This window comes from Tamandua tetradactyla, chromosome 2, assembly GCF_023851605.1.
Source record: "Tamandua tetradactyla isolate mTamTet1 chromosome 2, mTamTet1.pri, whole genome shotgun sequence".
Taxonomy (NCBI): domain Eukaryota; kingdom Metazoa; phylum Chordata; class Mammalia; order Pilosa; family Myrmecophagidae; genus Tamandua; species Tamandua tetradactyla.
This window is the reverse complement of record NC_135328.1, coordinates 144,225,507-144,249,449: the sequence shown is the minus strand read 5'-3', so window position 1 is coordinate 144,249,449 and position 23,943 is coordinate 144,225,507. Positions and strand designations below refer to the sequence as shown.

The window sequence follows — 23,943 nt, the reverse complement described above, 5'->3', positions numbered from 1 at the left end:
TCAAAACCACAATAAGATATTTCATACCCACTAGAATGACTGCTATTTTAAAACAAACAAACAGACAATGAAACAGAGAGCTACAGGTGTTGGAGAGGATGCGGTGAAATAGGAATGCTTATTCATTGCTAATAGAAATGTAAAATGGTGCAGCCACTGTGGAAGACAGTTTGGCTGTTCCTCATAAAGCTAAGTATAGAATTACCATAAGACCTAGCAATCCTGCTACTAAGTATATGCCCAGAATAATGTAAAATAGGGACTTGGACGGATATTTGTACATCAATGTTCATAACAGCTTTATACACAGTTGCCAAAAGTTGGACACAATCCAAGTGTCCATCAGTTGATGAATGGATAAACAAAATGCGGTGTACATATGGTAAAATGTTATTCAACTGTAAAAATGAATTAAGTCCTAATACATGAGACAACGTGGATGAATCTTGAGAACACAATGCTGAGTGAAATAAGCCAGATATAAAAGAACAAATATTGTATCTCACTCACAGGAACTTATTAAAATAGGCAAATCCATAGAGTTAGAATTAGATTATAATTTAAAAGGAGATACATCAGACTTGGACAAAAAGGAGTTGATGCTTAATTTGCGCATAATTTCTGTCTGGGTTAATTGCAAAAGCTTGGAAATGGATGGTGGTGATAGTGGCACAATATTGTGAGTGTATTTAACAGCACTGAGTTATATAGGTGAATGTGGTTAACAGGAGAAACTTTAGGTTGTTACTAGAGTAAAAATTATAAGTGAATCCTATTATAGATAATGAACTATAGTTAATAGTACAAGTAGAAGAATGTTCTTTCTTGGATTATAACAATGCATGATACTAATATAAGGTGTTAATAACAAGGTGAGCATATGGGGAAAATAATGTAGTCTATGGATGATAGTTAATAGTACTATTTTAATAATCTTTCATCAATTGGAGCAATAGTAATGACTGTATAAAAAAAATTATATCATCAGTTGTAACAAATGTTCCACACCAATGCAAGGTGTAGGTGGCGGGGTAGTGTATGGGAATTCTGTATTTTATATATGCGTGTTCTGTAAATCCATACTTTCTCTAATTAAAAAACAACAATAACAACAAAAACGTTTGTCACTAGAAAAAGAATTCTTCAAAGAAGCAACGACCTGTCTTAAAGACTTTCCTTACCCTTTAGAACTCCTTGAAGCCAACTTCTTATCCATTTCACTTATAAAATAACCTAGACAGGTGACTTGTCCCTTGAAAAAGAAGTATTCAGCCCAAAGACAGAGAGATCTACCAGTGCTGTCAGCTTTGAAAGGACTCCACGGTTAGTACTTTGTTGGGTCAGATTAGGTGTGGTTTGGCAAGTTGTTAGTGTATTTGTTTCTTCCACATACTTTGGTAAATCCTCAACCAATTTAAGTCCCGAGTCTGTGAGTTCTGGCTGAAGCAGCTGAGAATTTCTTCCACGGTTATAACACAGGGACAGGAACTAAACCCTCGGATAGTAGTGGGAATGAATTTGTCTTCTCTTTCATATCTGTGTTTCCTGTTATATATTGCTCTGTGCCTTGGAATAATTTCAGAAAATTTGACAACTCAAACATTTGAAAGAATAAAATGCATTTTATTTCTTCACTTTTTTCCCCTCTTCAATTTTCCATTGGTATGTACCGATAAAGGTATGAAAATAACCTATGTCAGAAATACATTTTGTGCTAGTAATCAAGATATTGGTCTTAAATCGCCTTATTATTTATGTTGGGTCATATGCTAAGCTATTTTATTTTTTGCATGGGCAGGCACCGGGAATCAAACCCTGGTCTCCGGCATGGCAGGCGAGAACTCTGCCTGCTGAGCCACCGTGGCCTGCCCTTAATTTTGAGAACAAGAAAGGAGAAAAGTTTAAACAAACACAAATAAAAAAGCTTTTCAATTTTCTTCTGAAATGCAATGTTTTAATAATTTTCAGGTTCTCTGTTGTGTGAGGGTCTTCACACAATAGACATTTTTTTGTAGGTTTAAACTAAGGTGATGAATTACTTCATCCTCAGTTCTGTGATCATCCCTTGCTGCTGTAACTCCAACTTTCATGTTTTTAAGCAACCTAAAAAATAAAGCTTTTACTACAAAGCTAATTCAAAAGACACTCTGTAGTTCTTATTTCCTCAAAATCTTCTTTGGAAATTGATCATTTGCAAAGACAGCTTCAATAACTGTCTTTGTGGGGGTAGGTTAAGAGTTGGGATGTTGAATTAAGAAGTGACAAAATTTAATGCTCTGTTTTATGGTCTTTCAATCTTGGGTCAGATTGGGAGATGTTCAAAAGATGCATTCTGAAAGTGAATTTAGGAGTATTTTTAATTGTGAATTTGGGGGGAATTTTCATTTTTGTCCTTAGTTGCTTGGCTTAGTAGCAAATTAACAAAATGTTTAGTTCTAATGAAATAAAATAGCCTCTTTTACTGCTGATATTCCATAAGATTGTAACAATTCTTTCTAAATATTATGACAGTAATATGAAGAATAGGGTACAAATAGGAGAGCAATCTGTTTTCAAAAACTTCTTTCCTTACAAGAAAATTCTCATTAAAAATAGAAAAAAAAACTAAGGATTTCTGTGTGTGTGTGTGTGTTTATGCCACTTTTAGCACACAGATTAGATTTTTCAAACTTATGAGTATAATTATGTTCATTTCGTTCACTGTTTGCTTTGTTTTCAAATTGAGGTACTTGTCATTCTGTAGTTAAATAAAGCATTGCAAATCAAAAATTGAGAATGGTCTATAGAATTCCTTTAACCAAAATTTACGGATTGTCTTTATTTCATATACCTGATAATTCCTTCCAAGGATGGGACTTTGTTTTTAGACATGGAACCTATAAATTTCTTGTTTTTGAGGAAGAAACATGCATCTTTCTATTCTGTCAGCTCTGTTAATGAAAGAAGGTAAAGATTTTTTTTTTAATTTTTTATTTAGCCCTCTATTGATTCTGTTTAATAGTGATGGTTTTGCAAAGTAAAGTCCCTGAGTCAATTCTAACTGCTCAGGGCTCATGGCTGAACTATATCTCTAAAGAGGAGAGTTACTGTTAATTGACCACTTAGCATGTGCCTATAACTGTGCTTTAACAACTTTACTTCTATTTTATTTAACTCTTACAACAACAGTGAAATGTATTATTTGCACCATTTTACAGACTATAAACCTGAAGCTTAGAGTTAATATGCTAAGGAACAAAGCCAGCTTTCACTGCCAGGACTCATAAGCTTCCATTTTATTTCTGTGATTCATTTGTTCATTGAGTCATTCATTCAGCAAACCTTTATTAGGCACCTATTATGTGCTTGGGATTGGGCTTACAGTGATGAACGAAGATAGACATAGCCCTGCCATCATGGAAATATAAAGATAGCAATAAAGACAAAAATTACAATGATATATGTGTGGTAAGTTCCATGAGAGAAGAAAATGGTGATGTGGGAGCACATGGCAGGTATACTAGCTACACAACTAATCTAGAGGAGGATGTTAGGATGGACTTTCAGAGAAAGAAAAAGTTAAGCTGGTGCCTGAAGATATGTGTGGGATTGGGTTGGTGAATGGAATAATGTTTCTTAAAAGTTAAGAGGCGAGAAAGCATGAGGCAGTAAAGGACATAGAGGAAGCTCAGAATACCTGAAATTGTCGGTTCCGTGGGTAGACTGGTAACACAGAAAACTGAGTATACCTCAAAGCCAGTCATGAAGTGAGCTTGGAGTTTGTGTTATGGGTAATGGAAGACATCAAAACATTTTAACAGCATGAAACAATCATACGACCCCTAAACAACACTCTCTCTCTGTCTGTGTTTGTCTGTCTGTCTCTGTCTCTGTCTCTCTGTCTCTGTCTCCCCCTCTCTTTCTACAGGTCTTTCTCCTTCTCTGGCTCTTTCCTGAATTAGAAAGGGAGGGAATAGGATTGGAGATGGGATGTCCTGGCAGTGAATCAGATGAGAGGCGATGGCAGCCGGACCAAGACAGTGGTGGGGGGATAGAGAAAAGTGGACAGATTTAAGAGATATTTAGGAGTGGAGAGAACCAAATAATAAAGGAAATCTTACAGGAAAGGAAAGAGTCAAGAATGACTTCCATATCTCCGGCTTGAGCAAATGACAAAGATTATTCACTAATATAGAGAATATCAGAAATTTGGTGGAAAGCTAATACATTTCGTTTTAGACAGAGAACTTACTTCATAGAGATGAAGCCATTTGATTGTTGGTTAGGAAGACTTTAGCTACACCCCTGGGAGTGGCCTTGTCCTAGGAGAGATCAGACGCTTGTAAGACGATGAAAAAAAAAGAGATGTGGATCTTAGACCACCGAGATATATATTATGTGTCCCTGATAGAGAGCTGTTCTAAGGAAGGGTGGTCTTGAGTGTGTGCCTGAACTGAAGAGGTGGACAGGGAGAGAACTAGGAGACCGGGAGAGGCTGAAGAAAAAGAAAGGGGAGTGCGGTGATTTCACGGACCCAAGGGTTCTGAAAAGGTCAGGTGGGAGGACAGATCAGGAGCACAGGAGGGTGAAGGTTTGTGCTAGAGGAGAGCTCTCTCCTTTACTCTGAGACCAGAGGGTGGGTAGTGAAAGCGGGGTGCATGTACCGGTAGAGAAAGCAGGGGTGTGGTGGGGGGGGGGGGGAAGGCCGTAGCTTGAGCTTCTGGAGATTCCCACATAATGCTTCGTAGGTCTAACAGAACAGTCTTTGCATTTCTGAACAAAAATAATATATATTAGGATAAATATATTGAAAGTTCACATTTCAGAAGATGTAAGCTCTTTGTTATTTTAAATTTGCATATGGTAGAAAATTTGTAACCTTTATGCTACATTCACAGACTGTTGTAATTCCATAGTATCAGGTCCTCATTCAAAGGGAACAATGTAAAAGATGTCTTTACCAAAAAGCTTTTTATAAAAAGTTATCATGCATTTTAGTTAGAAAAAGATAGTAAAAGCAATTTTAAAATTCTATTGATTTCACTGTTTCAAATGCTTAGACTCACATTGTCTTTCCTTTTGTTAAGTAGGATAGAATGCTATATTTGTATTTATACACCCTTGATTCTGTATCTGTGATGTTTGACTGTGTAATAAACAGATGGTTTAGGACTAAATTCTTTGAAAAAAATTGGTCCCAAAGAGTCTTCTTTTTTTTTTTTAGAATTTCCAGGATTGGAGTTAGCTTCTCTTCCAAAGCCCAGTGGGCAGTCCTTTAATAACTCTGACAGCCTTAGATGTATGGAGACATTTTGATGGTAACTAACTACCCAGGCTGCACACTGAACATTTTAAATATCTCCTTCAGATCACTTCAATTTTTACAACTGAGGCAGTGAAACGCCTCATAAAATGTTATTTAGGCTCCATTAAGAACATGTTTAGTTTTTTGTTTTTGTTTTGAGTTGCAGGTATAGATTTATTTTTATTAGAGGAGTTGTAGATATACAGAAAAATCATGCAGAAACTAGAGTTCCCATAAATCGCCCCGCATGCACAGTTCTCCTTATTAATACTCTGCATTAGTGTTGTACCTTTGTTAAAATTGATGCAACAATATTATTATAATTATACCATTATCATAGTTCATAGTTTACATTAGGGTTCTGTGTTTCTGTTGTACAATTCTATAATTTTCCAGAACTTTTATTCTTGTAATATGTATACAAACCTAAAATTTCCCCTTTTAACCACATTCAAATGTATAATTCAGTGGTGTTAATTACGTTCACAGTGTTGGCGACCATCACTACTGCTCACTGCCAAGACTTTTCAATCACCCCAAACAGAAACTCTACCAGTTAAGCATTAACTTCCTATTTGCTATCTCCACACCAGACCTTGGGAACTTGCATACTATTTTTTTACTCTACGAATTTGCATATTCCAAATATTTCATATAAGTGAGATCATATGATATTGTTCTTTTTGTGTCTGGGTATTTCACTCAACATAATGTCTTCAAGATTATTCCATGTTGCTGCATGTGCAAGAATTTTATTCCTTTTTTTTTTTTCACATGGGCAGGCACCGGGAATTGAACCCGGGTCTGCAGCATGGCAGGCGAGAATTCTGCCATTGAGCCACCATCGTATTGCCCAACTTCCATTGTTTGGCAAGGGAAAAATGATGTGCAAATATCCGTGAAACCACCAAACTGTTTTCCACAATGGCTGTATTATTTTACAGTCCCATGAACAATGAATGAGTTTCCTATTTTTCCACATCCTCCTCAACATGTGTTTCCTATTTTTTTAATGGTAGGGTATAAAATTATATATCTTGTGGGTTTTATTTGCATTTCTTAATGATTAAATGATCCTGAGCCTCTTTTCATGTGCTTATGGCCATTTGTGAATCTTGTTTGGAGAAATATCTGTTCAAGTCTTTTGTCCATTTTTAAAATGAGTTTTCTTTTTAGTTTTGAGTTGTAAAATTTCTTTATATGCTCTTGACATTAAACCCTTATCAGTTATATGGTTCCCAAATATTTTCTCCTGTTGAGTAGGTTTTCTTTTTATTTTCATGATGAAGTCCTTTGATATACGAGTTGTTTTCTTTGAAATACAGAATTTAATTTGGAAACTGTTTAAAGTAGGAAAAAAACCTGCCAAGAAAGACCAGGTGGGAAATGGATTCCCAATAAAATGGAATTTTAGTCAACAAAGGTCTAAAAGGCCACAAAAGAGAAATAGCACCACTGTCATTTGAACAATGGCTGGTTACTTGCATTTTTTTGGCATTGTTAATCACTGAATCTGGGTTTTCCTCTGTATTCCACACAGAGCATGCACTACACAACAATTTTATTATAAAATACCTGCTTTCTGCATACATTTTGGGACAATCTACCACCAGAAACAAATCAATATAAATACATGAGGGGCTGAACAATCTCAATAGTGGGTGACAAACATTTTGCAGAGTATTATCAAGGGGACTGAATAGGCTGTGGGCCAAAGCAAATGAGGGAGAGTTAAGGAATGGAATATTTTAAATAATAATTAAATCAGTCATGGTACTGTATTTTCTGCAAAAGAAAATTGACATTTAATAGCATGCTAACAAATTTATCCCCTAAGAGATCAGTGCACTGGCAAAGTACTCTGATAGGAGTGAAGAGCTGTGGACAGCAGGTCCCGAAACACCCCAGCCTTGCAGATCCACGGTGGCAGCAGCCTTCACTCATCCCTTCCTTTGTTAGAGGTTCAGAAAGAACTTGTGCAGCATGATCAAAAACTGCTGGCTGTACTTCCACTCTATGCAGCAAACTTTAAAGAGCCAAAGAAGAGTTCCCAGAGGACAAGGGAAGCAGAGAAGAGAAATATGTTAAATGTAAACTTAAAAAAAAAACAGTAAAATGGGATGCAATCCCCAGTCTAATCCCAGAGATGTGGGCAAGTCCCCAAAAGTAGTTGTTAGATTAAAAAGCTGGACACATCTCATTTCCCCAAAAATACAATGCACAAAAATTCAGGGGCTAACTGGAAAAATCATCAGAGAAATGCTTAATAAAAATTGAGCTCTTAAACGCAAATATCTCAAGGTTGAAATGAAAGGTTTAGGAGGTGAAAGGGTGAGAAAGACGAAAGATAGACCAGGAAATTTAAAGTGGATGTGGTCCTGGGCAGAACTTTCTGCGGTCCCGGGCAGAACTCACCAAACCCAAGATGGAGGGCGGTGAGTGCATGCGTGGGCTTTGGCACAGGCAGCTGTTAAGGATGGCGGTCAAGTGACGTCCGGAAGGGGCAGTTCATTAGTTCCTGAAGTCAGTTTGGGAGGGGTGACACAGCCTCCACAGCTCCAGTTGCAGTGCCCTTCCCTGTTCCCCCGACCTAACATTCCAGCCTTTTTGTGATAATAGGGTGCCGAGATCTTTCTGTCTACTTCCTGCTGTAATGGGGTGGCGTGGGGTTATAGGCTGGAACCGTCATGCCCAGGGGAGTGGGGAGGCTGGCTGTAGGAATCTGGTGAGGAAGGCAGGTGATGATAGTGATGCAGGAGCATTTGGTTGACTGCCTCCCGGGATAGTTCCTTCATGCGTTCCTGAAGGAAGTTGAGGAGGCAGGGAGCTAGGAGGAAAAAGAGACAGATTAGGATAACTGGTCCTAGTAGTGGGAGGAGCCATGTCGCCAGAGGAGAAGGAAACCAGCTTAAGGCAGAGTTGGTTCCTTGTTTTCTGTGGTAGAGATCGTCTCTTAATTTGTTTAGGGTGTGAATATTTTGTTCCACCAGACCCGACTCGTTGACGTAATAGCAACATTCCTCTTGGAGAAATATACATGTTCCTCCTTTTTCAGCTGTCAGAAGGTCTAAGGCCCGTCGATTTTGAAGAGTTACCTGGGCTAGTGAGGTGAGTTGGTGATGTAGAGAGGAGAGGGATTCTGATGTTGATTCCAGGGCTACCTGTAATAAAGTTTCGAAGTTTTGAGAGGTTAAAATACCATGTCCCAGCACCCATCCTGCTGCGGCTGAGGCTGCAACTGAGGCGGTTAGGCTGATGCCTACTAGGATAGGAAGAAAAGCAGCCCTTTTTGAGCGAGGAGGGGGCAGTAGCCAGGTTAGTTCTGACTCCTCATAGAGGGTTAATTGAGGAACAATAGTTACCAGGAAGCATGGTCCTGGGGCAGTGGAGTTAAGGCACTTGGTAAGAGTTCCATTACACCAGAAATCTGGGTTTACTGGGTGAGGTGGTAGGGGAGGAGCGGGAAGGGTGGAACCCTGAGTGGAGGCAGAGGCCACACATAAGGGTAATAGTAAATTTGTCTGAGGGTTTTTTATCCAGTGTAGTGAGGCTCCTAATTTGGCAAGATCTCGCCCCATTAGTGGGCTGGGGCAAGAAGGCATTACTAAGAAAGAATGCGTAATGGGGTACCCTTCTGTTAAACATTTAAGCAGTCCAGTAGTTAAGGGGTGTGAAGGATGGCTATCTATGCCCATAACCATGACCTGGGAAGGAAGGAGTTGACCTGAGTCAGAGGGGAGGACAGAAAAGGTGGCCCCTGTGTCCACTAAAAAGGAGGTGGACTTACCCACTACCTTGATTGTTACCCTGGGCTCGACGAGGGTGATTGGGATCGCTGAGGCTGGGCGTCGTCCGTCGTCGGTGGCCGGGCCCAGGACTGCCAGCGGTGGGTCCGGGGTTGGAAGCACGGCCCCTCCACGGCCAGGCGCCGAGGGGCAGTCACTTTTCCAATGTCCCTTTGTACCACAGAGAGGGCATAGTCCCTTGGGTGGTCAAGGATTGGGGCACTGGCGGGACCAGTGTCCTTCGAGGCCACATTTGAAGCACTTTCCTGGTGGTGGATTAGTCATAGCCGGCTTCTTCTCCATTGAAGTGAGCCAGAGATTGAGCCAATCAGGGATTGGGTTTGTAAATTCACCTTCCGGCGGTCCTGGGATTCTTTTTCTGTCCTCTCTAGTTCATCACGAGTATTAAAAATTTTAAAGGCCGTGTTTACCAGGTCACGGATAGGGGCCTGAGGACCATCCTCAATTTTTCTAAGTTTACGCCTTATGTCTGGAGCCGAATGGGATATAAAGTATGTGGCTAAAACAGTTTTACCAGCCTCCAAGTCAGGGTCTAGGGGGGTATATTGGGAGAGGGCTTCTGTGAGCCGGTGTAGAAAAGCGGCCGGGTTTTCATCAGGACCCTGGGTAATTTCCCTTAGCTTATGGAAGTTTACTACTTTATGTGAAGCTTTCTGCATGCTGGCTATGAGGCATGCAAGCATTTTGTCCCATCTAGTCTGCCCGTTCCTCCCTGCTGGAGTTTCAACCTGATAGTCCCACCCTGGCTCTTGGTCTGGCACAGCCTTGGCCCCTACCGGCATGGTGTGGTCAGTATATGGACCTGGTCAGCATGGGCCCTGACTGCATTGAAAATGCAGTCCATTTCATCTGTAGTGAGGGAAGAAGAGCAGATTACATGAATGTCATGCCAGGTTAGATCATAGGCATTAGCTAGATATTGAAATTCCTTAGTATAGGCGGTCGGGTCGCTGGAGAATGAACCTAGCCATTTTTCAATATTAGAGAGGTCAGCTAGGGAGAAAGGGGTGTGTACTCGAACTAACCCCTCAGGTCCCGCCACTTCCCATAGTGGGCAATAAAGAGTTCTTTGAGCAGGTATGAGAGCTTATAGGTGAGCAGGGCAAGGCTGTTGAGGACAGTGGGGGACTAAGTGGAGATGGGAGGGGAGGATAAGATGGCGGCTGGAATGCTGCCGGAGTTGGGGGGGGAGGAAGAGGGGGGTAAGATGGCGACTAGAGCGCCACCAGCAGAGAAAGAGGAAGAGAAAGGCAAGATGGCGGCAGGAGTGCCACCTGCACAGAAGGGGAGAGAGGAGGGCAAGATGGCAGCTGGGATGTCACCAGAACAGAAGGACGAAGAGAAGGAGAAGATGGCGACTGAGATGTCGCTGAAGCAGAAGTGGGGAGGGGAAGGCAAGATGGCGACTGGAGCGCTGCTGGAGGGAGGAGAGGGGAGAGCGGGGGAGAGGAGGATACAAAGGGAGGGGCAGAAGGGAAAAAGCCTGGACATAAGGAATTTCGGCCCATTTGTCGTTCCTCTGGCAAAAGTTGTGGAGGTTCGTAAGGATATTAAAATCGAAAGTCGCATCCTCAGGCCCATGAGAGAGGACCTGCTGCCCATACTGACGGGGCTCAAAGGAGAAAGGACTGGCCCAGGGGGTGTCGGCGTCCCAACGCCCTGGGAGAGTCCTCGGAGCTCTTACGAGTGGGGGCTCGTCTCCCCAGGGGACATCTCACCCTGGTCTGAGGCCCTTTCAGTTCCTGGACCTGAATTTGGGAGGGAAACGAGAAGCGGGGCGTCCCCACAGCTTTTCGAGTCCCGGGAAAGGAAGTGAGGCTTGTGGGCGTCCCCGTCCACCTCAGCCCTCGGAAGAGAACCTGACGGGAATTCACGATTTTCGGAGAGTAATTAACGCACAGGCTCTCTCGGAACCGTGAGACCCAGCAGCAGGGCGAGGAGGGAAGGGACTTCCCCAGTCTGTGGTGGATGCAGCGGCGGCCGAAGGATCCCTTGTTGCTGGCTATGTGGAGGAAGGAGAGAGGAAGCCGGGGCGCCTCTGGCCAGGCAGACGGCACCCGCGCTCCTCTCCCGGGTTTCAGCACCAGATGAAAGGTTTAGGAGGCGAAAGGGTGAGAAAGACGAAAGGTAGACCAGGAAATTTATAGTGGGGGGGGGTATTTCTGTGCACCTGGGCAGAACTCACCAAACCCAAGATGGAGGGAGGGGAGTGCGCACATGGGCTTTGGCACAGGCAGCTTTTAAGGATGGGGGTCAGGTGATGTCCGGAAGGGGCGGTTCATTAGTTCCTGAAGTCAGGTTGGGAGGGGCGACACAGCCCTTCCCCGTTCCCCCGACCTAACATGAAACACACCTGATTTCATCCAGGCAAAACACCTCTTGCTTTTTAGCAGGGATGCAATTGGTCGGTGACACCAAATGGCTATCCAGAAATTTCCTTTTGGGCCAATGTCTAGGCCTACAAGGCTTCCAGCAGTCCTGCAAAGCCTTGTGAACAGCAGGTTCCAAGGCATTTATTTATCACACTGTTCTCTGCCACGATTTCACGTTAGCTTAAAATTCAGTTCAGTCTCCCCATTTCTCTACTGAGGTCTTCACTTCAATGTATTACATAAAACACCTTTTCCAGATATCAGCATTTCCGGCAACCACTCGGTGAGCTCCAGGGTCAGCCCCTTTGTTCCCCAGGTGAACCAACTTAGACTTTCTGCTCTGCTACAAGGTAAAAGCTCCCAACTCATACTTAATGGGAAAGGAGTGAAACTTCTGCAAAGTACACTTTTCAAGAATAGGTACTTTTTGCTTATGAAAAGAAACCAATGAGTACTCTAAGAGTAATAAGAGGGAGCATTGTATAGTTACGCACATGATTTGGAGTGAAGGATTCAGTGTTACTCTGCTGGTCCAGGTTGTTAAAACTCTTTTTGCTCTCCTGGGGCCCCTTCATCAGGTATCACAAAGCCTTCATCTGTGGTCTACAGAATGTCTGCAGTTCTCTGCAATACAGGGTCATTTTCCTCTCATTCTCCTAACGAATCAATTCAGTGTTCCTTAGTTTTCCAAAGTAGAAATCTCCCTCCTCCAAGTCTTCAATGGTAAATTTCAATATGTTGACCTGCTGCATCAATTCAGCTACTTCATCATCCCCGTTGCCCACACCAGGATTCTTTCTCACCACATCCGGACCAGCCTTAGGAGCTGCAGTAATTCTCTGGGTTGAAATTGGCCTCTGTGGAACTGCACTGCTAGAGCTGAGGGGTTTCTTTGATTTATTCAGAGCTGGAGCAACAAGGGAGGGAGCCACTGCTGTCTCTTGACCTTGTCTAGCAGCTACAGGCGCATAGTCTTTGCATAGTTTGCATCGAAAAAACTTCTTGAACCGCTGAACTAATTCAAAATTGTCCTGAAACTTTCCTTTCACTCTTTTGTCCACAGGAATTATTTTGTCAACACTCATTCTCTTAGCACTGCTTGTAGAATTTTGAAGTTCTGGATGTATTTGTGTTCTAACTTAGAACTTCACCTTCTTCAAGGCAATGGAGCCAGGGAATAGCGTGTCCATAAACTGACAACAGGCATCCCCTGAACACAACTGTTCAATCTTTGTCAAATTCAACTGCAGAGACTTATCAATCCACACCAGCATGTCTTGTCGACTTAAGTTATCACTGGTCATTGATGTCGAGTATAGGTTCTGTGCCATCTTCAGCTCTTGGCTGGGCTACAAACCAAAGGTTTTAATTTGAAGAAGTCCCATTCACCTATTTTTCTTTTGTAGCTTGTGATTTTGGTGTAAAGTCTGAGAAATTATTGCCAGACACAAGGTCTCCAGGGGACTTTTAAATTCAGTTAATGTATTCTTCAACTCGAATAATTTTTGTTTTGTTCCTTGATAAAATTTCTCTCTTTATTGAGATTCTCATAGTCTTCATTTGTTGTTTTCCTGATATTCTTTGGTTCTTGCTTTGTGCTTTCCTTTATCTCTTTTAGCATATTGAGGATTCTTTTTAAGAATTCCTTATTAGTATGCCCAAAGTTTGGTTTTCTTCAGTGAATTATCTTGTTCCTTTGGATGGGCCATCATTTTCTGTTTCCTTGTTTGTTTCGTAAGCTTCTATTGCACACTGTGCATTTTAATATTTAAAGTAGGTAATCATTTGCCCCAGGCTGCTTTGATTTAATTGTTCCTTATGCTACTTTAGCTGTCTGCAAGCTGCTTCTGCCTGCAGTGCAAGTTCTGTGAGGGCAAGCCAGAGACCAGTCCTTCAGGCAGTCCCCGGATAGACTGGCCCTTAGACACAGTACCCCACTGTGTCTAGGGGTCACTCCTCTCCCTCCAGGCCAGGGCCAGCGACCACATAGGGACCACAGCCTGGCTTCACACCCAACTCTGGAGGGGTTGAGGGAGGGACGAGCAGAGATGCCACAAGCATCTCCCCCCATTTTTTAAAGCTGCTTCTTCTTTACTTGACATTCCCCTGGTAACTGTAACCCTTAACTGTTTTCTGGAGTTTTGAGGAAAATAGCTGTGCCAGTTTTTGTTAGTTGTTCAAATCTGTGTGTGTATGTGTGGGTGGGGGGCAGGGGAATAGAACCCTGAAGTATCTTTTGCCACAATCTTGTTCAGCCAGAAAACCACATTATGGCTTTTTGTTGTTGTTGTTTTGTTTTTTTTTTGGTTTTTTTTGCACGGGCAGGCACCGGGAATCGAACCCAGGTCTCCAGCATGGCAGGTGAGAATTCTGCCTGCTGAGCCACCGTGGCCCACCCCACATTATGTTTTAATATGAAGTTAAATTCATACATTCTGCTAAAAGGAAGACTTTTGATTTTCTGCCTTGTTTTGTTACTAATCTGTGCTAATGATGACTTTGATTGACATCTTACTGTTCACAAAATATCACCGTGGCGATTGCTTTTGTCTTCCTCAGTTGCCTTTGCAGTGAGTGACAGTGCTAAGCTGAGATGTGGAAACATCCTGAATTGAATTTCCCTCCTATCTGTTTTCTCTTGCATGCCTGGCTTGCACAAGTAATGAACTAATATGAGAAGATAAGAGAGAGAAGAGGGAAACTGTAAATGGTAATAATTCACTGCAGAAATCATTCTTTGGTTATTTTTCTGAAACTACCCTAATTGTTAATGCTTAGCATACTGAAAAGTTATTTGTTTTCAAATATGCAACTAAAAGGTTATAAATGTAAATCACCATTTAAAAATGAATAGCATTTATTAATTTACTAATAAGATGCACTAATGTATTGCTAGCATATATATAGATACAGCAAAATTAACTATGGAGACTAACAAATATTATGGTAATATATTTTTATATACAGTGTTGCAAATATTAGTATATTATGGTAATATTTGTCCAAGTTCCGCCTGTTCCAAAAGCATTTTCTGTATTCATGCCTTCAACAAGTTTTTTTATTCTTTTTAAATTGTGAAATATCACATATATACAAAAAAAGCAATAAATTTCCGAGTACATTGTTAACAAGTAGTTATAGAACAGATTTCAGAGTTTGGTATGGTTACAGTCCCACAATTTTAAGATTCTCCATCTAGCTATTCCAAAACACTGGTGAGTAAAAGAAATATTGATGTAATGATTCAGCAGTCGTTGAATCCTATCTTTTGTTAAATCCTATCTTCTCTGTTATAACTCCTCCTTCTCCTTTGATCTTTCTCCCACTCTTTAGGGGTGTTTGGACTATGCCCCTTCTAACTAACAAATGTTTTCTGAATGCTTTCTATCTGCTAGGCAATATTCTAGTTGCTAGGAATGCAGCAGTGAATGAAACAGAAAAAATAATGCTTGCATTATGGACTTTACATTTTAATGAGAGAGACACAGTAAAGAAGATAAATGAACTGTTCTTTTGAGAATAGACTGAAGTGGGGTAAGGGCAGAAGAAGGGGGGATAAATTGGCAGGTTATTACAGACATCCAGGCAAGAGAGCTGAGACTAAGGCCAGGGTAGTACCAGTGGAAGTGGATGAATTCTCAGTGCATTTTGAAAATAAATCCAAAAAATTTGTTGGTAGATCAGATATGGGGTGTGAGCAAAAGAGATGAGTCAAGGATTGCCCCAAGTCTGTAGTGAATAAAACAAGTCACTTGGGGAGTATGCTTGCTTTGTGTTGTATAGAGAAAAAAATTGTATCGCCTGTGAAAGTTTCTATGAGAAGAATTTTCCAGGCAGATTTAAAGCTGGGCTGGATGGCAGTTATTTCCAAGGTTACCTTTGGGATGTTTGTTCTGAATTGCATGAAACAATTAAGGAAGTGGAAATGATTATGCTTTCTGTCAGAGGAAGCAAAAAAGAATGGGAGTGATCTTCCCGCCTTGGCCAAGCAGTCGTGGAAAATAAATGCAGTTGTGCTTTTTAAAAGGGAATGAAAGAAAAACAGATTACACATACATTTAAAAATAATTTCACCTCATCTCTGGAGCTATTGGCTATAAGTAGATATCTTTATTAGAATGACAAGACCTTTTAGACATTGAATTAATTTTATTTGGCTACTGTCAGTTGGTATAATCATGTTTTAGTGACCTGGTCCAAGGCTACTTTGGCATTGTCAGATATTTTACTGTGGCGGGCTCTTCGCCAACCTTTGGGAAGTTCACTCACTTGCATCTGCTGGTCACTTTTCCCTTCCCAGTCTTCTCACTCTTCCTGTTGTCCGGCACATCACTCCCACCCATTAGATAACCATCAAAGCATGGAAGAACTCTAGACTGGTCCTGGGATGGAATAATTCCCCACATACTACTGTTGGTGATTGAATCAGGTGCCCCTTGAAGGCATGCTCATGACTCACCCTGCATTCCTGTCCCGTTTGAAAGCAGAATCTTTAAAGATGTTATTAGTGGTTAAAGCGTGGACTCATTTGCAAATAGGAAGAATCTATTCAAGAATCTATTTAGATGATGCCAAAGTGAATTAGCATGGACCTTAGTCCATATGAATGGCAACCTTTTAAGCAAAGGAAATTCAGCCATAGTCAGCCAATAGGAGCCAGAGGCCAGAAGAAACCAGGTAAAGATGGCCATGTGGCAGAGGCAGAGATATGAGCCAAGGAACCCCAAAGATTGCAGCCAGCCAGCACTAGAACAGTATAGACTCTGTGAGACATCATGGCCTTCCCAACACCTTGAATTAGGACATCTGCTCTCCAAAGCCATGCAACAATAAATTCCTTTTGCTTAAACCAGCCAGTGTCTGATATCTAACGTAGCAGTCCTGGCAAACTAAGTCTGCCTTTCAGCCTATGAAATAGTTCCTACCTGAAACTTATCTATTCCTGAACTGGTGGCTGTCTGCTTCTAGAAGCCATTGGCCCTTCTATGCATAGAGGTTTCAAGGGTAATCATTTTTAACATATTTCCTTGCTTTAGCACCTCCTTACACATTGCCCAGAAGGCAGCTTTGTTAATATCTCTGGTGGAAGTATGTTTGTATCCTTTCACAAAACTGATTTCCATCTAACAACCAAATCTTCTTTCACTTTAATTGATAAGCATGTGACTGTCCTATTAATGCAGAAGTGAGAATGATAAAAATATTATCAATCAATTTGAATTTTTATAATTCTGGATATGTAGGCATTTTTTGTCTATATGAAGTTGCTCTACTCATTTATTTATTTATTTGCCTGTGTTTGTTTATTGTGATATTCAGCTGCTTTCACCTTCTTAATTTATCCATATCAATTAACCACAAGTTAATGAAGTATCTTCTTACATAAAGTAAAGTCAGGCTCTCTTGAAAATGCACACTCTCATCAAAAAATAATTTATTTTTAGTCACTTATATGAATCTCATCATTGGCTAAGGTTTGGAGGGCACAGAAATATAAACTGTTACACGTAGGACAGTGTTTGCAAACAAATAACAAAGTAGACATGCATGTCCTTCATTTTGTTGCAAGTGAAAAAAACAGACTTTTGAAGATTTAATAAAAAAGGGAGAGCTGTTGAAATAAGACTGATTGACTCAAGTTATAGAAGGAAAAGCCAGCTGGGCAAGAAAGGGTTAACTCAGAAGGCCTGAGTTGCTTAAACCTGCAGAATTCAAAGAAAGGCTCATGTTCAGGAATAGCCCTTAGCTGCCTCCTAAGAGATGAACTCTGGGTCCTTGGAACATTCTGTCTAACATAACAGTGTTTTGTTTTGTATGCCTGAAGCCTTGGGTCAAGCCAATTTGAATAAATAAGTTTATCCTAAAAATGCTATTCATGGCAGATACCTGTTTTTGCTGGAGGGAAACGTGGGTTTCTGGTGTCTGCATAGCTACATGCCTCCAATTCTGACACCCAATAAAAACCCTAGACACCGAGGCATAGGCAAACTTCCCTGGTTGGCTGTATTTTGCACTTGCTGTCACAAATAGCTGCTGAGAGAATTAAGAACATCCCCTTACAACTCCCCTGGTTCACTTGAATGCTTGTACTTGGTTTCTCCTGGGCTTTGCCTCTTGCGCTTTTTCCCTTTGTTGATTTTAATCCATATAGTTTTGCTGTAGTGAACTTTAACTGTAAACATAACTTTTCTAAATCCTGGGACTTCTTCTAGAGAATCCTTGACCCTGAAGGTAGTCTTGGGACTCCCACCTTCAGTGACAACCCCAGCCTAGAGAAAGCCTGAACCAGAGTGTCAGGACCTGGTGATACTTCTCATTAGGTTCTCGCCAAGAGATGACGTGGTTCCATCCATCTTCTAGATCCAAGTAGAAATTGTGATGGGCCAGCTCTGGTCACTCAGCTCTAAGAAGCAATTGGATGTGGCACAAATGGGACCATTGGAAGACATGGTGTAGGTCTTAGTTTTCCAGGGCTATTGTAATGAAGTACAATAGACTGTTGACTTAAACAACAGAAATTTATTGTCTCATGGTTTTGTAGGTTAGAAGTCCAAGATTAAAATGTCGGGGATCATGCTTTCTCTGAAGTCTGTAGCATTCTTGTGGAGGCTTGAATTCCATAACTCAACCTATGCCTCCACCACATGACCATCTGTCTCCTGCTGTTTTCTACTACTGTGCTCAAACTGACTCTGTTTATAGAGGCTGCAGCCAAAATGAATTAAGGGCTATCCTATTCAATTTGGCCATACCTTGACTAATAATACCTTCAAAATTCCTATTTAAAAATGAGTTCATATTCGCAAGACCAGGGGTTGGGATTTGAGCATGTTTTTTTGTAGGGGATTTCATTCATTCCATAACAGTAGGAGTCAAACTAATTTGTGTCTATGCCATTGCATATTTATATACAGAATGCTTCCATTATTGCTTTTTAGTCTTTCTTGTAACCATTTTTAAAAGCAACAGTTTGTTAAAAATTTTTTTGTTCTTGTAGAGTGGCAGGCACTTCAATTTCTCAATATATATATTTTTTTATTGATTTAAAATAAAAATAACATTTATAGATATATATCTTGTTCAGCAAAAAGTTAACTTTAAAACCTTCATTTTTATACTAATCTTCCTGTCTGTGCTGGTTTGAAAGTGTTATGTACCCCAGAAAGGCCATGCACTTTAACCTGATCTCATGGGTGCAGACTTATTATAGGTGGGGTCTTTTGATTAAATTGTTTCCATGGAGATGTGACCCATCCAATTGTGGGTGGCACTTTTTGATTAGGTTGTTTCCAAGGAGAAGTGATCCCTCCCATTCAAAGTGGGTCTTAATTCATTTACTGGGGTCCTTTAAGAGAGGGACGTTTTGGAGGGACACACATGCTTGGAGAACAAAAGCACCCATAGAGACATTTTGGCGAAAAGATCCAGCAGACATTGACATGTGCCTTCTTATGTGATAGAGGGATCCTAGATTCCAGCAACCTTTCCTCTGAGAAGGTAACCACTTGTTGGTACCTTAATTTGGACATTTTCACAGCCTTAAACTGTAACTTGTAATTTAATAAATCCCCTTTGTGAAAGCCAATTCATTTCTGGCATCTTGTATTCTGGGAGCTTTAGCCAACTGAAACACTATCTAACAAGGTCTGTCAAAGTCGAATAAACCTGGGCTCAGGTCCCAGTATTGTCACTTACTATCTGTGTGACCTTGACTGATGGTTTGACCCTTCTGCAATTTGGACTCCTTGCATTTGAAGATGGAGTAAGTGAAGATTAAGTTCATGTGTCAACTTGGCTAGGCTATAGTGTCCAATAGTTTGGTAGGCAAGCACTGACCTGATAATTACTGTGAAGGTATTTCATGGATTTAAATCATCAGTAAGTTGATTACTTCTATGGCTAATGACATCTGCAGTCAACAAAGAGATAAATTGACTTCAACAATGAGAGGAGTGTCCTCATTCAATCAATTGGAGGTCTTAAGCAAGAACTTAGAGTTTCAGTGATCAGAATGAAGACTTTCTATCCCAACTTCAGCCAGCAGCTTCTGGGAAATTCAGTGCCTCCAATGAGTCTCTACTTGAAGGAACAGAATTTGAACTGGCCAATCCCCATGGTCACATGAGCCACATATCACAATTGATGTTTCATTCAGTATCTACGTGTTTACAATGACTATTGCTAAGCACTGTGTCAGGGATTCGTTACATAAAGCTAAGTTCAACTTCATTGTTGTCCTCAGGAAGCTCCATGATCTGACTGCTCAGGGCACTGATTCGTATATACTAATTCCAATGCAATGTGATCATTGTAGTCTGAGCAATGAATTTAGGGCAGAAAAAGTGATTGAGTTGGAGAACTGAAAAAGATTATATATGAACTGATTCTTGAAAATTGACTAGTTATTTGCCAAAAGGAAAGAAAGGAAAATGAGAGTTTTGTGGGTCTCTGTCTTCTTGAAATGGAAACCACCTGCTCTTCTTTCCATGCATAGATTAGAAACTTCATCATTCATTCAACAAGTATTGAATGAGTGTCTACTGTGAATGAAACATTTAGAAACGAGATCCTTTCATCTCTGTATTGCATTGCAGTCTGTAGAATGCCTAGAAACTGTAGAGCATTTGTCATTACTCATAGTCTACATACCTCAGTTTGAGAACCATTAATATGGGCACCAGAGCATACGAAGGATAAAAAATTTTGGAAAACTGCATTCATTCACTCAGTCAGTCAGTGAGTCCAATGTTTATTGAGTTTCTGCCAGGAAGAATCAACAGCACTCAGAAGAAGACACTTACCTGGAAGGAAAGATTCAAGCTTCATTTGTGTATCTGGAAGAAATTTTATGAAGAACAAAGGACACAGACTTCCTGGAAGATGACGGCTTAGTAAGACGCACGGATCTTAGTTTCTTCTCCAGGACACCTACTAGGGGAGTAGAAACGATACAGAAAGCGCCCAAAGCCACAACAGAGATAAAAAAGACAGCGTACCCCATCCTGGAACGGCTGGCTGGCTGAGAGAAGCAGCTCGGGTGAGATCGCCGAGGCGCGCAGGCCTTACCGGGCGGGGTGGCAAGCGGCCGGAGTTACTCCCTTCCCCCTTCCCGGGCCGGCTGGGAGAATTGGAGAGGCGGTCCCCTGAAACAAAGACGGCTGGCGCCCACACCACGCGCAGCCCCCGGACGAACTGAGAGAATTGGATCGGAAACCCCCAGGTCGCGGAGAACGGTGACCCCGTGACTCCCGGGGAACGTGCACTCTCTCGGGCGGGCTGCTGCCGCTGGCGCCCTCCCGCCACGCTTGTTGCCCAGGGCCGACTAGGAAATTCGGACGGGATCTTTCCCTGGCTACGGCGACCAGCAACCCTCCCTGCGTTCGGACCGAGGGCCGGCTCAAGCCGCTTCGGCTAGCGAACCCCCAGGACGGCGAGAGTTTTCCAAAGTTTAAGGTCCCACAGCACCTTTTACTGGTGGGACCCGCAGACAAACGTGTGCCACGAGCGCCACCTACTGGGCAGGATAAGAAAAACAGAACCCAGAGATTTCACAGAAAAATATTACAACCTTGCTGGGTCCAACACCAAGAGAAATCTGAATAAATGCCCAGACGCCAGCAGCAGAAGATAACTGTCCACGCTCAAAAGATTGAGAATATGGCTCAGTCAAAGGAACAAACCAATAGCTCAAATGAGACACAAGAGCTGAGACAACTAATGCTGAATATACGAACAGAAATGGAAAACCTCTTCAAAAAGGAAATCGATAAATTGAGGGAGGACATGAAGAGGACATGGGCTGAACATAAAGAAGAAATAGAAAAACTGAAAAAACAAATCGCAGAACTTATGGAAGTGAAGGATAAAGTAGCAAACATAGAAAAAATAATGGATAGCTACAATGATAGATTTAAAGAGACAGAAGATAGAATTAGTGATTTGGAGGATGGAACATCTGAATTCCAAAAAGAAACAGAAACTATAGGGAAAAGAATGGAAAAATTTGAACAGGGTATCAGGGAACTCAAGGACAATATGAACCGCACAAATATACGTGTTGTGGGTGTCCCAGAAGGAGAAGAGAAGGGAAAAGGAGGAGAAAAACTAATGGAAGAAATTATCACTGAAAATTTCCCAACTCTTATGAAAGACCAAAAATTACAGATCCAAGAAGTGCAGCGCACCCCAAAGAGATTAGACCCAAATAGGCGTTCCCCAAGACACTTACTAGTTAGAATGTCAGAGGTCAAAGAGAAAGAGAAGATCTTGAAAGCAGCAAGAGAAAAACAATCCATTACATACAAGGGAAACCCAATAAGACTTTGTGTAGATTTCTCAGCAGAAACCATGGAAGCTAGAAGACAGTGGGATGATATATTTAAAATACTAAAAGAGAAAAACTGCCAACCAAGACTCCTATATCCAGCAAAATTATCCTTCAAAAATGAGGGAGAAATTAAAACATTCTCAGACAAAAAGTCACTGAAAGAATTTGTGACCAAAAGACCAGCTCTGCAAGAAATACTAAAGGGAGCACTAGAGTCAGATACAAAAAGACAGAAGAGAGAGATATGGAAAAAAGTGTAGAAAGAAGGAAAATCAGATATGATATATATAATACAAAAGGCAAAATGTTAGAGGAAAATATTATCCAAACAGTAATAACACTAAATGTCAATGGACTGAATTCCCCAATCAAAAGACATAGATTGGCAGAATGGATTAAAAAACAGGATCCTTCTATATGCTGTCTACAGGAAACACATCTTAGACCCAAAGATAAACATAGGTTGAAAGTGAAAGGTTGGGAAAAGATATTTCATGCAAATAACAACCAGAAAAGAGCAGGAGTGGCTATACTAATATCCAACAAATTAGACTTCAAATGTAAAACAGTTAAAAGAGACAAAGAAGGACACTATATACTAATAAAAGGAACAATTAAACAAGAAGACATAACAATCATAAATATTTACGCACCGAATCAGAATGCCCCAAAATACGTGAGGAATATACTGCAAACACTGAAAAGGGAAATAGACTCATATACCATAATAGTTGGAGACTTCAACTCACCACTCTCATCAAGGGACAGAACATCTAGACAGAGGATCAACAAAGAAATAGAGAATCTGAATATTACTATAAATGAACTAGACTTAATAGACATTTATAGGACATTACATCCCACAACAGCAGGATACACCTTTTTCTCAAGTGCTCATGGATCATTCTCAAAGATAGACCATATGCTGGGTCACAAAGCAAGTCTTAACAAATTTAAAAAGATTGAAATCTTACACAACACTTTCTCGGACCATAAAGGAATGATGTTGGAAATCAATAATAGGCAGAGTGCCAGAAAATTCACAAATACGTGGAGGCTCAACAACACACTCCTAAACAACGACTGGGTCAAAGAAGAAATTGCAAGAGAAATTAGGAAATACCTCGAGGCGAATGAAAATGAAAACACAACATATCAAAACTTATGGGACGCAGCAAAGGCAGTGCTAAGAGGGAAATTTATTGCTCTAAATGCCTATATCAGAAAAGAAGAAAAGGCAAAAATTCAGGAATTAACTATCCATTTGGAAGAACTGGAGAAAGAACAGCAAGCTAACCCCAAAGCAAGCAAAAGGAAAGAAATAACAAAGATTAGAGCACAAATAAATGAAATTGAAAACATGAAAACAATAGAGAAAATCAATAAGGCCGGAAGTTGGTTCTATGAGAAAATCAATAAGATTGATGGGCCCTTAGCAAGATTGACAAAAAGAAGAAGAGAGAGGATGCAAATAAATAAGATCAGAAATGGAAGAGGAGACATAACTACTGACCTCACAGAAATAAAGGAGGTAATAACAGGATACTATGAACAACTTTACGCTAATAAATACAACAATTTAGAGGAAATGGACGGGTTCCTGGAAAGACATGAACAACCAACTTTGACTCAAGAAGACATAGATGACCTCAACAAACCAATCACAAGTAAAGAAATTGAATTAGTCATTCAAAAGCTTCCTAAAAAGAAAAGTCCAGGACCAGATGGCTTCACATGTGAATTCTACCAAACGTTCCAGAAAGAATTAGTACCAATTCTCTTCAAACTCTTCAAAAAAATCGAAGTGGAGGGAAAACTACCTAATTCATTCTATGAAGCCAACATCACCCTCATACCAAAACCAGGCAAAGATATTACAAAAAAAGAAAACTACAGACCAATCTCTCTAATGAATACAGATGCAAAAATCCTCAATAAAATTCTAGCAAATCGTATCCAACAACACATTAAAAGAATTATACATCATGACCAAGTAGGATTCATCCCAGGTATGCAAGGATGGTTCAACATAAGAAAATCAATTAATGTAATACACCATATCAACAAATCAAAGCAGAAAAATCACATGATCATCTCAATTGATGCAGAGAAGGCATTCGACAAGATTCAACATCCTTTCCTGTTGAAAACACT

The 23,943-nt window shown here is 40.8% G+C and overlaps 1 protein-coding gene and 1 pseudogene across 14 annotated transcripts in view; one reads left to right on the top strand and one right to left on the bottom strand.

Moving 5' to 3' along the window:
* SYNE1 (spectrin repeat containing nuclear envelope protein 1) overlaps window positions 1–23,943 on the top strand; it is a 536,476-nt gene that overhangs the window by 100,034 nt on the left and 412,499 nt on the right. The window lies entirely within an intron of this gene.
* On the bottom strand, window positions 12,003–12,793 carry LOC143662395 (microtubule-associated protein RP/EB family member 1 pseudogene; annotated as a pseudogene).